Genomic DNA, 14,847 nt, shown 5'->3' on the forward strand with positions numbered 1-14,847 from the left:
GGAACCGAACATATCCGAGTATAAATCTAACTTTTGGACCCAACCCGTATCCGACCCATTGTCACCCCTAATACTCGCTACAACTGCGTAAAAAAAACATCATGCATTATATGGCACATGTCTAACCCAAGAGAGTACATTTTCATGGAAATGGCCCACGCGTAAAACGACGTTATGCTGGCACATGTCTATTCCAGATGCTTTTTTTAAGGGTGGGAATTGTATTTATGTGTGGAGACTGACTGCCACGTTTTAAACGTTTTTGTGGAAAAGTGAATTTTACAAAAATAGGTGGAATTAATATTTCCATGAGCCCCCAAAACTTGTTGTAAGTTATATCTTTTTAGGGTGGGTTGAGGTCCATTCAAAAAAGGAGCTCAAACCCTTGTAGTAATTATAATAATTAATATAGCATAGTTAATACTTAATATATCATAGTTAATACATTGTACTAATTATTGTATAATAAAATATATAAAAAACATTTTTGTTTGGGTAATTTGGTGGGAAAGACAAGTCATACCACATGGTAGCTGGGTATGGGAATGCTACCACTATGACAGGTCCCTTTCCTTATAATTAACATATTTAATATTATAGTATTGTAAAATGTTATATTAAATAATTTCGAGGAGACACATATTTCAAGCAATCCAAATAATGGATAGACATCTTCTAGGTCTCTTACCAAATGCTATCCGAACAGCAGACTCTTATATTCTAGAAGATGTCAATTCCAAGAGATACCAATTCTAAGCCAGATATTTCCTAGGACACCCATTTCTAAGGAACCAAACGGGCGTTAAGAGCTCAACTGCTCTACCAAGTATGAGCAACTTATATCATCCTTGATAAAAAAAAATGATGACCGTAAATTATCTTTGGTATGTGGGCATGATCAGTCTCAAAAAAGGAAAATTATTTTGAGATCAAAGTCCCGATACATCTAAGGTCCACATCATTTAATCTTGCAAGATATTTTTATTTGAAGCATTAAAGTGGGAAAATGGTCTAGTACGAAATTATACATTTGGTCCTGTCAGGGGAGATTCATTGGAGCCCTATGCTTCGAATGGTAATAATTTTGACCTCAAAAAGTTCCCCATGAATAATGGATTTTTGTGGTAAAAGTGGGGTTTAGCAATGGGCTTAGTTACTAAATTTGGTCTCCATGGACCATCTTCTAGGAACTATCAAATTGTTATTTCCTTAAGTGATCAATAATTTCACCCAATTGTGTTATCACCACTTGTTTCCTTAAATGATTCATAATACCAGTGTATCTGAAACCAGTGTGGTTGGATGAATCAGCCTCCCTGAAATCGATTGGCAGATCGGACCGATTCTCAGGTGTAACAATTGGTCTAAAATATAAATAAAAATAATATATATATATATATATATAGAAAAAAATTATATAAAGATGCAACCTTATAATGTAGAATTACGGATGCATCTAAAAAATCCATCAGAAAAGGAAGCTTTAATGTTGAAAAACCTTTTAATTGATCATCTCAACATCGAGATATATGACTATGAAAATAAAAAGATTTTAAGTCTCAGAAATAGTGCATTTTACAACATATTATCTACACTGTCCATTTTCAAGATTTTCATATGTTTATAGATCTACTTGATGTTAACCATTTTTGAAATTTAAAATTTTATAATTAGATATAAAAATAGATTTTGAGATAATCCTAATAACATTTTACATCAAAATTATATACCACGATAGAATTTGAAGTGGCACTTTACCTCTATAACTAAAGATGCATCTGTATGCCAACTGCACCATATATATATATAATAGGTGAGAAAAGGGGGATTGACGAAATTACACATGCTCAAGTCAACCAATTCTCAATTCTAACAAGGAACATGTCTGGAAGGACCAAGTCCCAATTCGGATTAACAATTCCCAATCCTAACTACTATTTTTCTTTCAGGATTGTATATTTTGATATCATTTATCTTTTGGTATAAGGTGGTCACAATTACTTACAACCATCCAACATAAAATTTGATAGGTTAGATGTTACAAAGTTCAAAAAAACAAACATTTTGTACCTTGAGCTTAGTCAATGAAATAAATGCAGCCCACAGAACTTCATATTCAATGGTTATACCTAACTTCACATCCAATGGTTAAAACTAATTATGACTACCTTGTACCATAGATAAAAAGTATCATTATATACTTTTCTTTTTCCTAAATACTAGTTATGAACCCATTGGAACTAAGACTTAGCCCCAACATATAATTTGAAGGACCCAATGTACGTACATCTGGACCCACGGACCACCAATCTTGCACAGACTTCTTTTACTTTGTCCTCATGTTATGTAAGGAATAGCTAAAGTGTAACAATCATAGCAAAGCAAGACGTCTTTATTGTCTAAACCTCAGTTGTTATATTTAGGGAAAATTACAAGAAAAAAACAACCTTCCATACCAGCCTTTCTATACAACTTACCCCCAACCAAGCTTTTTCTCCCACCTTTTTTCCTATAACGAATTTTTTATACAAATACCCCCCAAGGGAAGAAATTCACTTTTTTAGATAGAAATGCCCTTGCTATACACAAAATCATTTTCGGCAGATTTGACAATGACTTTTGGACCCCAGTAGCATATTGCTGTAGTACACTATCACATTGCCAGAGTACATAAGCGTTGGACTGCCCTTTGCAGTTGCCGGACCGCCCTTTGCAACTACCGGATCCCCCTTTTCAATTGTTGCACCACACTATACACAATGTCGGAACCCTACAGCCGGACCGTACTTTATATAGTGCAAGAGCCCTATTGTCGTACCGCACTTTACATAGTGTTGAAGCGCTACTGCCGGACTAAACTTACACGGTGCTGGAGCCCCTTATTTTGGTGGGATAGAGGAGATAGAGACGTGGGTAAGCTAAACCTAAGGGAGGGTAGTTTAGGCTTTTTATTTTTTTGGTCGGAGTTTTGCATAGAAAGCATATTTTGAGGAAAAAAGTGAGAGAAAAAGTTAGGTTGGGGGTAAATTGCATAGAAAGTGTAGTTTTGGGTTTTTTTTTTATTTGTAATTTTCCCTTATGTTTAAGATCCGACCGTTTAAGGGTGTGATTGATTGGTGGAACCGAAGGCACATCTATTTCGAGAATGGGACTAAGGTTGTGGTGGTATCTAATACTTCTATTCTCACTAATACTTTAAAAAAATGGACGCTTTTCCAAAATAGGTAGGGGCTTGTAATTCCCACTGATCTACCAAAAAGAGAAACCTTGGTCCCAAATTCTTCATCTGAAGGTTCAATCAAACAATGATCCATATTGAAATCGCCTGATCTAGATCACTAATAGGGGGATCGATCTGGCTCCCACCAAATACTGGAAACCAACCTTTTCCCACTATGAACCACATGATTTTGATCCATTCTCACACAGAACTGGCCGGTTCTCTTAAAGAACCAGCTGATTTTGCGGTTCTGTCAGAGAACTAGCCAAAACCAGCCCCATATTTTTTTTTAAAAGATTTTTTTAAAAAATATTTGTCTATTTTTTTTATTTTATTTATTGACCGAATCACCTTACGGATCCCCGGATTTTTAGATTGGTAATCTAGGTCACTGATTCAATTTTTCATGTAAAACATGAAGTAAAATTGGGATCTTACTTGGGTCCCAAATTTTTTATCTAGAGCAAGTTAAAGAAGAATATGGAACATATGGTCACAATAACAAGTCAACTACTACTTGTCTAGCCTGCCACACCCTCATTACATTCACACACACCTCCCTTCTCACACTATCATTTATTTATTGGGTTTATGTGGAAAATTGGGATCTTACTTGGGTCCCAAATTTTTTATCTAAAGCAAGTTAAAGAGGAATATGGAACATATGGTCACAATAACAAGTCAACTACTACTAGTCTAGCCTGCCACACCCTCATTATATTCACACTCACCTCCCTTCTCACACTACCATTTATTTGTTGGGTTTATGTGGCCTTTAAAAGCCTTATGAGAGCTTGTATGAGTATTTTATATAGTGAAACATAAACTTAATAGAGGTGTGGTCATCTTGTAGACCATACTAGGCAAATGTGATTTGTCGATATTCGGACTAAGCTCGATGTGTTAGGCCAGTCAAGTTTAGAAAAACCCAAGGTACTTAGGCATAGGGATCTACCGAGGAAGGTTTAGTGGGTTAGTTCTTGATGAGGTCGGAGTATGCCTAGATGAGAGTTAAGGGACTACGTGGCCCTTACATGTGATGAATAGCCTTTAAAGACAAGGCTAAAACCTTATTGTTATATCATCACATGATATATATATAGATAGCCGTTTTAAGATTTACCAATGAGGGTGAAGCATGTACATGTGCGAGTGATTACCCCTATGCACCATAGAGTCATGGTTGCATCATAGTCTGGAGGACTATGATTTTTTTGTCTCTAGGGGAGAACCTGAAATCCATAAACTGAGATTGCATTCCCTATTCTATCGGCTGAGTTTGGTGGTTCAATCATGAGCCCCTGCAGTGGACTGTGGGTGAAGGTGACCCACAGTCCACTGAATCAAGATTGCTTGATCCAATAAATATAAATTGGATATACTAAAATAGAAAATAAGATATATATATTTTTTTATTTAAAGATTTGATGAAAATAGATCTACAAAAGGGAGGACAAGGCTCTAGCTCATCTCTTTGAATCTTGATAGTGGAACAAACAGATAAATGACTCAAATCTCTCACCCCACAAGTCTCCTTAAATCGACGGTCAAGATTTAACCTTACGAATTGAGGCAAACCCCAAAGGCATAGAAAATCTATAAAAGGAGATATCTCCCTTCATAACATACATATGATCTCCTCTCTCTTTAAGAATTCTCTCTCTTTACCAAAATTTAGTTCTCTCTCTATATTTCCAAAGTGGAGGCATGCCCCAATTTTGAAGCACGTCCCAAGTTTTACCTTCTATCTTTCTCAAGTTTTTTCTAGGAGGGTACGGCCAAATCATCTTTCTCTCGTTGTTTCTAGATTACACGTTCAAGCTAAGGTTAACTTGTGGTGCTTTAATTTTTGAGTAGCAAATGGGAGGATCCCCTTGTTAATAGATCTTTTCATCTCATTGAGAGGGTTTTACCATATGTAAGAGAATCAAGTGACCGATCATAGATCCCGAGCACCATAGGAAGAAGAAGACTCGGTGTAGAGTGTACTAAGCCCGATTGAAGTAATCTCCGGCACTCTCTTTTTGTTTCTTACCATATTTAATTATATTATGTTTATCTTCTCATAAGAATTGTGAATATTTTCTTTGTTTAAATACAATTGGTTTAATGGCATCAAGGTTTTTAAGATTATAGATTTGTTTAAATACAATTGGTTTAATGGCATCAAGGTTTTTAAGATTATAGATGTGTTAGTTTTATTATAATAGTTTCCCATTTTCTTTGAAGCAATACTCAGAAAAATAGTTTCCCATTTGTTAAAACACAGTAGTACGCTTGGAAAAAAGGGTTTACCTTAGTGTATGTAGTCTCTCCATGTGTCACTATCCTCTTAGCAAGCAAGGTAACAACTCAGTTAGGGGTAGCTGTGGATCCCACCCAACTCGGAACTCGAGGCATAGACCCGATCCGGGTATGGATCCAAAAATAGGACCCGGTGGGTGGGGTTCGGGTTCAAATTTTGGACCTGAAAACTATTTGGATATGGTTTTGGATTCATAACCAATAATATTTTTTAGGTCTCAATATATTTAAATATATAAATATTTTTAGTTTTTGGTCGGGTCTGGGTTTGGATCCTGATCTGGTCCAACATCCTGTTGCCACCCTTAAACCAGTGTTCACAAAATTGAACTGGAACGGTTAACCGAATATGAGCCTGGAAGCGATAAACCAGCCCATTCAACCGCTCTAACTAGGCAAGTCTCGGGCGGTCAAAAAATTGTTAAAAAAAATACAAAAAAAAATCTACTAAAAAATGAGAAGTATATAAAGAATGATTAAAACAAAACACATTCAAATTAATGAAATAAATGGATTTTATCCTATTTTATATTTTCCAATGGTATTTGTAAAATTTTCTAAAAAAGATGAGAAAATATAAAAGTGAGTATTAATAACCAAAACAATTTTTAATCTTTATCATAATGTAAAGACTATTTAAAAATACATTACAAATCAAATTTCTTATCACCTTAACCTCCCAAAACTGTGACCGGTTCCGATCTAAATGGACGGTTAGCGGTTAGATTGGGTGATTTTGCAAACAATGCCCTAAACTCAGTATGAGAATTTTCCCCAAGGCTAAAGACCCATATGACTACTTAAAGGGCATTGGGTTGAGATTCTGAAGAACATTCGAGTTACTAACCTCTTAAAGGACCTGAGAACCAAATTTGATGCAATGAGGGTGTTCTTTAAAAAATCGGAGCAAACCATGGAGGAAGCAATATTCCCAAAGCACTACTTGAAAGAAGAAAATGGAATTCAATGGTGGGCACTACTTAAAAGAAGAAAATTAGAATTCAATGGTGGGCCCGAGAAAGTGGACACTACTGAAGAAGGACTTGTGTGATCTAGTTAGAGTATATATATATATATATATATATATTTTTTTTTTTTTTAATTCATTTTTTTTCTTTTTCTTCACTGCTTAGATCACACACAGGTAGTCAATTTACAATAAATCAGCTTTAAATAAAGTAAAAAAAATAAATGTAGGATTTAAAAACTTGATGCCACTATAAACCTTTCTTTTAATAACAAAAAAAAGACACAACTTTGCTTGGTAATAATAAAAGACACAAAATAAGTAAATATAACAAGAAACAAAAAGAGAATGCCGGAGATTACCTCAACTGGGCTTCTTACACTGCACATCGAGTCTCCTCCTTCCGATAGCGAAAGATCAATGGTCAACATTCGATCTCAAGCATATTAAAGCAATTAGGCCAAAACCCTCAAATAAAACAAAAACTCATTTTTCAATCAAATCTCAAGCTTAAGTAGACTCCTTGATAATGTAGTTTATAAAGATAGCATCTCCTTTCTATATCTTTAACCCTTTAGGCCATATCACAACAAGATGGGATAGAGAGATCCAACTACAATGAGTGGGGCGTGCCCTTTTCTTCAATAAGAGAGAGAGAGAGAAGAGATTCTATAGAGTTGGGGTGTGCCTCCTCTTTCTTACCATAAGAGAGAGAGAGGGAGAGAGAGTTTCTATAAGAGGGAGAGAGAGAGAGTTACTATACAGGGTGCGCCTCCTATGTGGGCTTATGAAAGAGAGAGAGAGCTTTTCATGAGAAAGAGGAGATATGGTGTAGAGAATATTAGGTAAGGCTCAGGTTTTTTAGGGTTTTCTATGAGTTGCATCTTCTTGTGAGATTGAATATGCGTCATTGATCTTAGGTGACTTGTCAAGTGTCATTTATTCCATAAATAGGGCATCAAGATTATATAGAAGGTGCTAGAGCATTTATCCCCTATTTTCTAAACTATTTTTCCATCAATTACTTTAAAATAAAAAAATATCTACAATAATAATCTGCTTTCTTAATTCATGCATAAGCATCATCACACTTTCCTTTTTAAATATCAAAGCTTCCTCAAAGCATAAGCTTTCCAAAATATGAGCTATCTTTACCCTCAAGCCACAACCTTGAAACACATTAAAAAGGAAAGATCCCAAGAGGTGGGGTGTGCCACACATGAGGACAACTCGTGGGCCCCAGCAACTTGCCATGGTTGGCCCATGTGCACAAATGGATCCCCCATGCAATTTGAATAATTTTAAATTCAAATAAAATATTTTTAAAATTTATTAAAACCATTTGAATGTTCAAATCAATATCTCTATTTTTATAAATCCAAATTTTATAAATAAAATACTCAGAGATCCAAAAAAATTCAATTTTAAAAATAATATAACATCAAAACAAATATAATTAAATACATTTGATGGAAAATGATTCATATGGTTTAGGAATTAATAAACAAATACTCGGGCACTCCACCTTCTATTGTGGACTACGGTCAATACTTGCTGTCTCAAACTGACCCAGTATTGCCCTGAAAGGTGGTTCTCTTTCCTAAAATGACTATCATATGTGCATGTCGTATTATGGTACATGGATGAGGCTTTGGCCCTGACTCCGAAGGCTTCCATCACACACAATGGCTACACAGTTCTTCGACTCACTCTTCTAGGCATATTTCGACCTCATCAAGGGATGACTCACTATAACCCTTATCGGTTTATTTTCCATGCGCAAGTAACATGGGTTTTTTTCCACCAAACTAGCCTAGCTCGTAAAACTCAATCCATATCAGCAAACATCATTTTAATAGTATGATCCATACAAGACTACACTCCCACTGAGTTTATGTTCCATTTTATCAAAAGTTCAATTATAAGCACTCGTAAGGCCTTTAATGGTCACACATACCCAACATCTCCCACTTGACATTTGAAGCCCTACATTCTTTCTTCCTCACTTTCTCTCATCTCATCTCTCTCTCTCTCAATTATTTTTTACTTCTTCTCTCATTACATTAATCATGGCATTCGCCATCAATTTTTTTATAAAATAATTTATGAAGGCAGCACATCTTTCTCTTTGTTGCTCAGTCTCATCTCGAACGTGGTCATAATCCATCTGTCATGTTACATCACGAATTATGGACATGTTGTCACAAAAGATCATCACGTACCATCATTGCATAGGGTCGTATCTTCATGGGCTCAAAGGATTTTTTCAATCACGTTACTCCTTTCTGTAGCCATACAACCCGTATCACACATTCGGGTTCTATGGGTGAACAACATTATAGTATGTTGTTCTAATTGATTTGTCAAATACCAGCAGGTGCACCCACTGGAATATTTAGTTTATCTGGATCTTTCATGATAAAGTACATGTATATTTGAATATCCAAGCAACTATAAAGTATCGTGGGACTGCAGCAGCTTCCACTCAATTATTGTACATATAATATATATATTCTTAGTATTCTTACACTTATATCATGATGTAGTATATCACATCTTATGCAATAAGTAATTCAATGCTCGTTAGTTTCACAATATGTAAAACCTTGATGAACCATAAAGGTTCAACCATACTAGTCTTCTTGGTAGTAAATCTATACAAACCAAATTATCTAATCAACACAATATGTGTTAAGGAAGCTTAGCAAGATGACCTTCGCACAATATTCCCTATGGTTCAAGGTCTTAGATAATCGAGGATTCTAAATAACTAAAAACATGGGTCAAGGCATATAAGTATTTAAAAACCAATGCATTGATAAATGACAGTTTCCTCCCAAGTTTATATACATATAAAAGATGCTAGGGTAAGCTCATTAGCTCAAAGGAAAAAATAAGCCCATCGGCCTAGATTGAATCTGGGCTGATTTGACGATCACAGATATCTAGTAGTATATGAATTTTATTTTTATAAAAAAAAATGTAAATCACTAAAAATTTGGAGCCTGTGTACATCAAAAATAGATGAATCTTTTAAAAATATCAAAACAATATTTTACATGAAATAAATTGATCAAAATACCCCTGAAATGTGTTGAGGGTATTTTGGTCAATTATTTTTTGTGAATTATTTTTTATATTTTTATTAGGTGAGTCTTGATGAGAAGAACACACGTCTAAAATTTTAAGTGATTTAAATTTGTAACAAAAAAATTAAAAGTCAAACACTACTAGAAATCTATATTAGATATGAAATAGATTTGGAGATAATCCTAAGATTTTTTTACACCAAAATTATATGTTATGATAAAATTTGGAGGTGCACCTTAATTAGATTATTTAAGGTTGCAACTTTGTAGAAACCACACCCAAATATATATATATATATATATATATATATATATATATAGAAAGTTTATCACACGATCACATATGTCTGATAGTATTTAATAGTGTTTTTACAAAGCATAATAATCTGAAATTTTGTAGATGTGTGCGCCTTAGTGAGATTCACATGAATAAAATGTAAAAAAATAATTTGAGTGATAAAAATTATACAAAATACCCCTATAAAATTTCAAGGATAATTTTATCATTTTATTTTATCTATATTATTTTTTTAATATTTTATTTTGGTGCGACTTGGTTATATGTACACACACCCCAAATTTTGGATAAATTGGATTAATGCAATAATTATAAAAAATTAAATACTTCCAAACAATTGTGACCATGTGATGAACTTTAGACAGTGATGAAGTGTAGCTGAAGTACTGTACATCTTCACCTATATATATATATATATATATATATATATATATATATATATAGTCACAAGCAATAGTTAGATAATAGTATGACGGTTTATAATGATTTTTCATAAAGACCTAGTGAACATTGCAAGATTATGGGGTTTTCTCAAAACCATATTCGTAAACTTAGGTTTTTCTCAAATCATCCAATTTAATTTTAAAATACATGTTTAGTCTCCAAAAATCATTTTACCATACCTTTAAATTACCTACCAAGTCATATTTACCGGCACAAAAATAAATCATAAAGTCCATGTTACAATTTTATCCAAAATAAAGCATAATTAAAGAATGATTATCGAATCCTGACAAAATACTTCTTTTTGGCAAATATGGAGAATTTATCATGAGATCATCATCACATGCAACACATCATATTACTAGACATTATTAGAAGGATGATCCTTAAGTCCTAGTTTTATTGAAACACTCAATTCGTATTTATATATTTGAATGAGCCACATCCATCTCTCGTGTTTCATACTCAGGCTCATTGTCATTGAACAAACCACATCTCCATGTGTATTACTACTTAGTGAGATTTACATGAATAAAATATAAAAAAATAATTTGAGTGATAAAAATTATACAAAATACCCCTATAAAGTTTCAAGGATAATTTTATCATTTTATTTTATCTATATTATTTTTTTAATATTTTATTTTGGTGCGACTTGGTTATATGTACACACACCCCAAATTTTGGATAAATTGGATTAATACAATAATTATAAAAAAATTTAAATACTTCCGAACAATTGTGACCGTGTGATGAACTTTAGACAGTGATGAGGTGTAGGTGAAGTACTGTACATCTTCACCTATAGGCGCTTTATATATATATATATATATATATATATATATATATATATATATAGTCACAAGCAATAGTTAGATAATAGTATGATGGTTTATAATGATTTTTCATAAAGACCTAGTGAACATTGCAAGACTATGGGGTTTTTTCAAAACCATATTCGTAAACTTAAGTTTTTCTCAAATCATCCAATTTAATTTTAAAATACATGTTTAGTCTTCAAAAATCATTTTACCATACCTTTAATTACCTACCAAGTCATATTTACCGGCACAAAAATAAATCACAAAGTCCATGTTACAATTTTATCCAAAATAAAGCATAATTAAAGAATGATTATCGAATCCTGACAAAATACTGTTTTTTGGCAAATATGGAGAATTTAACATGAGATCATCATCACATGCAACACATCATATTACTAGACATTATTGGAAGGATGATCCTTAAGTTCGAGTTTCATTGGAACACTCAATTCGTACTTATATATTTGAATGAGCCACATCCATTTCTCGTGTTTCATACTCAGGCTCATTGTCATTGAACAAACCACATCTCCATGTGTATTACTACTTTAAGTAGTTCATACTTATGCACATGAATGCACAAAAACACAGGGTATTCAAAAACTGGTTCTTTCAAATTTGTTAGCACTTATCACCTAATGTCCAAACACTTCATACATATTCATAAACGGATAGGTAAAATATTATCAATGAAGTATATAGAACCTAAAATAAAAGGTTACTGGATCTTCTTCCCGATCTTACCATATAATATGGGATAGATTTCATACATCAAAACCATGTAGTGTGGTACCTGGGCTTTCTTGATTTTTTGTTCTTACTTGTTGACAAGCTTTCTGTGATCTTGAAAGTGCACACAACTAATGGAGAATTTATTAGTCATTGGTTCACATATCACGAAGTGTCCATCTATTCGGCCCTTGGAATTCTCCCTTTCTCATACCGTGAATAAATACTCTTCTTCATCTCATTATTTCAAATATCAAAAATTTGATTCTCCTACTGATCTTTAGAGTTTCTATACTACCACCACGTCTCTCTATATATCCCTTCAAATAAACCAATATGTTTTTACATGCATTGTGTTTTTTTTATATTCTGCAATTTTTAGATTGAGCAATCTTCACATAAAGTATCATTTCTCGCCAACTTTTTAGTACCTCTCTCTGAAGTTTTATTGTTATAAATCATACTCATGGCACACTATGAAACCTTTGCATGAGCTCTAAAAAGGTCTCCATTATGAGAAATCCAAATATATACCTTAATATGTCACATCTTTTAATTTATTGTAAAATAAAAGATGGGTATCCCATGAGAAAAATATAACATCTCTCAACTCAAAGAGTTTATCTCTGAAACTTTTGGAACTTGAAATAAACTTGAAAATACAAAATAGTTCTCAATTTCATCCCTAAATCACACAATTTAGTGAGTCTTCGATTTAGTGAATTTCACGTCACAATCAAGTTTTCATAGTAGAAAATCAGATTGCGTACATCTCAATAAAATAATTGTTTCTCTTAATTCACAAATGATTTCACCTTCAAACATTTTCTGTTGAAAACTATGCTCAAAACCAAAATATAATGCAATGGTGTAAATTCCAAATAATATTTTTCTTTAGTTAAATAAATAATTAACATTCATGTCACAAAATATATCATGCTGTAGAATTCCAAGATAAACACTATTTAATAAAATTATCTTTTCTCTCTGCCCACAAAGAGTTTCCTTTTCAACCCTCTTTTGTTTGAAAATACACACAAAAAAGAAACAAATATCTTTCTGCAGGCTTCATATCACTCTGTTAAGTAAGTTTGACAAATATAGGTATTCACATCTCAATGAAAATATATCAAAGTACAAAAAATTTTGGATGATATCTCTTTAATCTAAAATTTTTATTCCTAACGTCCCATGGGTATTTCTATCTCAAGAATCGTTTTTTTTTTTTTTTCTTTTGGGTAATTCAATGGGGAAGATAGGCCTTACCTATTTTTTTTAAAATAATTTAGGATTTTTTATTTTTATTTTTTAAGTGTTAGTGGGGTGGTGTAAGTGGAAATGAAAACCACAACATGGTGACTAGAATGTAGGGGTGCTACCACCATGACTCCAACCCCTTTCCTAAATAAACAAGAATACGACAACATAGTGTGAAGAGTCTTAGGTTGCTCTGAAGAGATTAAGTGTCCATTCATCATATGAATATACAGACTTGTCTTTAATAAATAAATTACAGATGAGAAAATATATAAATAAATCACAGTTTCCTATATTATACCCAAACTTACTATAAATACAAGATATTGTATCTACCCTACCTAAATATACACATTACCAATATTAACCAGGTATACAATATATATTTTCCTTTCACACTCCCCCTCAAACTCAAGATGCTCTGAGAGAGAGCAGCTGGAGTTTGAACACTAATTGTAGAAAAGAGCAATTGGATCTTTAAGTGTGTAGCATGACCAGTAAATGCAGTGGTTTCAGGCTCAGATTTTTTGATCAACAAGTACAAAAAGCAGTGGTAGATCAACAAGCCTCTGGAACATACAACCTCAGGAACTGAGGACTATATCCGAGTAGGCTCAAAGAGTCGAAAACAACTCACCAAAGAGACAGATCCTAGAATCGAAACGACTCAATAAACAATCGAAACACGACTTGACAAAAGTTGCACCGATTGCGTGAGCAACATGCTTGTCGTGAAAATCAATGATAATGCTTCAGGGACGAGGAATTGACACAACTAAGATGAATCTGGATCTTATACTATGTGAAGAGTCTCAAGTTTCTCTAAAGAGACTTAGTGTCCATTAGTCATATGAATATACAGACTTGTTTTTTATAAACAAATTATATATGAAAAAATATATAAATAAATCACAGTTTCTTATACTATACCCAGACTTACCATAAATACAAGATATTATATCTATCCTTTCTAAATATACACATTACGCATATTAATCAGGTATACAATATATATTTTCCTTTTACGCATAGCAATGATGCGTATAGTGAATCTCATAAAGTCAAAAGATCAAAGAAAGTTTCCTACGATATATGTTGGAAATTAGATCACTATGTCAAGAATTGTTGCCATTAACGAAGGAAACTACGTTGCTAAAGGAAAACAACAAATAAAAAGAGGAAATCAAAAAATAAAAAATAAAAAAAGAGAAAGATTTGTGAGGAAAAATTTGAAGATAGCCTTAATGTCATTAAGGCTTCCAATAAAAACAAAGATTGATAGTTCATACACTTGGCATGGTCAAACCTTATTAAACTGAGAGAAGAGATCTTCACCACTAAAATTCTATTGCCATATATGCCTAGAATCATGACAAGATACAATGCCACTCTTGATGTTGAAGGCAAAGAAAATCTCACCCTTCAAGGGCCTAGTATGACTATGACCATCTTTCTAATATCATACCTGCTTCAAAACTCAGAAAAAATCTCGTCTATGGGACAATTAGTAATATCTAGGGTATCATTTCATCGTTTTGTGATGATCAGTGTAATATTATATAAGTACCCTCTATTCCCTTACTCAAAAATTTTTGTAAGATAATATAATTCATTAAAAACCACAAGGAGTTGAAGGAGAAGATGAGTCTTCAGCACCCATATCACCAGCATTTTAAGAAAATAAGTCCCTCTTGAAGATGAACACTCACACAGCA

Source organism: Amborella trichopoda, chromosome 1 (genome assembly GCF_054954075.1).
Source record: "Amborella trichopoda isolate Santa Cruz 75 chromosome 1, AtrichopodaSantaCruz75HAP2 v2.0, whole genome shotgun sequence".
Lineage (NCBI taxonomy): Eukaryota > Viridiplantae > Streptophyta > Magnoliopsida > Amborellales > Amborellaceae > Amborella > Amborella trichopoda.